We start from the raw sequence: 2,917 nt of genomic DNA on the forward strand, positions 1-2,917 counted from the left end.
ACAGTTAATGGAAAAAAAAACATGAAATACAAACACACAAAAAATTAGGGGGCACCTAAGCAATTCTTATGATGTGTAACTGCGAGAGGACTGCTTTTCGCTGAGTTGTTGCTGGGAACTTGGGAGCTGAACGTTCCTTCGCTGCAGCAACTCGCTTCGCACTTTTCCCTGCGTTGTGTTGGCCGCGTATTTCATTGGCAGCGAACTGCCGCCTTTGGCCACGCTTTCCTGTCTCGCCTGTCGATGTAGACGCGAGCGATTCATAATGGACGGTGAAGGCTCCATAGCACTGCAACCTCATTCACCTAAAGCTTAAGGTCGGCGGCGGCGGGAACTTCCCTTTTGTGTAGTATCTAGCCGCGTTTACATGAATACGACAGTGGCGAATCGTATTTCCTAGCGTATCTCTCGGAGGCGACACGCCATTTTTTACATGTACGACAGCAAGTCAGGCGGTACAGTGGCATCTCGCCCAGTGCCTGCGGGAGAGGGGCCAGCCGCTCCCATCTTGAGCCTGGTCTGCTTTGTTACACGAGTGAGGGCTATTGTATAACGACCCCAGGAATGCGGTGGGGCGCCCCTAAACCTGTTTCCATTCATCACTTAAGTCGTCTTGTCGCACTGATGATGATGACGTCACTCGCGTGCAGAGGCTCTGCCACGCGTGCCTTCTACTCTAGGTAGTTCTGGCCTGCCACGGCTTTCTGGTTACGTCGGGGTTTTCGTATAACGAGCCGAGTGCCTTGTCGCACAGGCAGGTTTAGTGACACTTTCGCGAAATGCACTTCTCTTGAACGAATGACACTTTAGGTGCGCGCTGTCACACGGCAAATAGGGGTGTCATTTGGAAATTATGGCAGTGGCGAGGGATGTTGCAGCACCTTTGAGAAATTCTTTTCTTTTTCGCGCAAATACCTACACAAGACAATTTTTTTCGCAAATGTAATTACTTCGAGTCAATTTTCAGATATACTTCCACATCTGAAAAAATGTTAACGACAAAAAGCATCACGATCCGTGACAAGTAATACCCCTGCTACACGGGAGTTTCGAACGTCTTCCAACTGAGTGCCATTCGACTCGACTGCCGCATTGTGCTGCTAGACAATTTTTTTAATAGCATTCTGCTGATATACATTCCAGTCAACGGACAAAAAAAAGACAAAAAAATTCACTGAATGAATAAAAGTTACAAAAATGCATACACAATTGCAGTCGAGTGAGGCTAGAGAGAACAATCGTAATTACCATTCACTCGCCCTTTATAAACACCTTCAGTGCTTATACAATTAAAACGGCTAAAGCAAGCGTGGTCACAAGGAGAAAGGACTTACGGAAAGGGAAGTACGTTGAGAACAAAAAGAAAGCAGGAACAGGCCGAAAAAAACAAGTAGTTTAATTGCGGCTTTCCAGTGACGAAGCCAAAGACAATCATTCGGAGATTTAACATTTTCATGTGTGCTCGCTTTTTTTTTCCTTCTCTTTTAGCAAATATTTTTGTGTAGATGCTAAATGAGTGCTTGAAGACCATAGTACATGACTGAATATTTACCGCATAAGCGCGAAATTTACCCAGGAATGCACCGATGAGGACGACTGCACTCCAGTACTCTTGTTTACATCGCTGTGTACAAACTGCTATAGTGCTCATGATTAAAGAATGCAGCGCGAAAAGACAAGGACAAACAAAGAAGTGGACAGGACTGGCGCTGTGACAGCGCCAGTCCTGTCCACTTCTTCGTTTGTCCTTGTCTATTCGCGCTGCATTCTTTAACCATGATCACTGACCAACAAGCCCAGACAGCCACTTTAGTTCATAGTGCTCGTTTGCATGACATAACACTCGAGCTACGAATTAGTTATCTTAATTAATCTCATTTTTGTAACGGTGGTACCCTTGCTTATTTGCAAAGTGCGACAACACTGTAGGAAACGCCGATGCGACTGCGCGCCAAGGAAACACTTGGTAGCCTGGTTGCTGACATCGCGTAGGTCTGGCGCTTGTCGGTAATCGTCCTGGCTTTCTCCGATGAGACGAATACCTCATTTTGAATCAGTTTACGCAGAAACATATTCGGTGACCGTTCGCATACATTGAAACGGCGTTATTTGTCATCCACAAGGGACGGCAGCGACTGTTGCTGGCTGCCCAAAACATTGAGCGGCAGTATAAGTCCCACCGGCGCTTCAGTGCGTGCGCGTCCTTTAATGTAAGCGACAGCCGATTTGAGGTCACCTTTAGCAAAACTACACTCGCTCTACATTTGGGTTCGCTGAAACTTGAGAATTCGCTCTCCCCAATCACCGAAATTGCGTACACACACCCTGTGGACTCATTAGGGCTAAGGGGGTCGCCGTCGTCTGCAAAGCGAGAGTAGCTGTTGAAGTGTGCGCATTATTTGCGCAAGCTTTCATTAAAAGGCGCGATCAAGAAAATAAGATGGAGATTTTTAATTCTTAGAACAAATTTTTGAATGCCGCAGAACTGCTGTTGAGGCTACACGCTCGCCTTGTCGGACGAAGTGGAGGGAGCCCACCAAACTCACTGCGAGGAAAGTGCGTTCTGCAGCGAGTGTCACTAAAGCTCATCGTGTGACAGTGCTCAAATGACACTTTAAGCAGATGTCACTTGTTGAAAGTGAAGTGAAGTATAGTCCTTTCGCATTAAAAACTGTTCAATCCGTGCTACACCTGGACTACCACATTGCAGTAATGCATGCGTAGTGTGCGGTGTTTTGGTTTGGTTTGGTTTATGGGGTTTAACGTCCCAAAGCGACTAAGGCTATGAGAGACGCCGTAGTGGAGGGCTCCGGAAATTTCGACCACCTGGGGTTCTTTAACGTGCACTGACATCGCACAGTACACGGGCCTCTAGAATTTCTCCTCCAAAGAAATTCAACCGCCGCGGCCGGGATCG

The sequence above is a fragment of the Amblyomma mixtum genome, chromosome 3 (assembly GCF_055824585.1).
Source record: "Amblyomma mixtum isolate Tamu chromosome 3, ASM5582458v1, whole genome shotgun sequence".
Lineage (NCBI taxonomy): Eukaryota > Metazoa > Arthropoda > Arachnida > Ixodida > Ixodidae > Amblyomma > Amblyomma mixtum.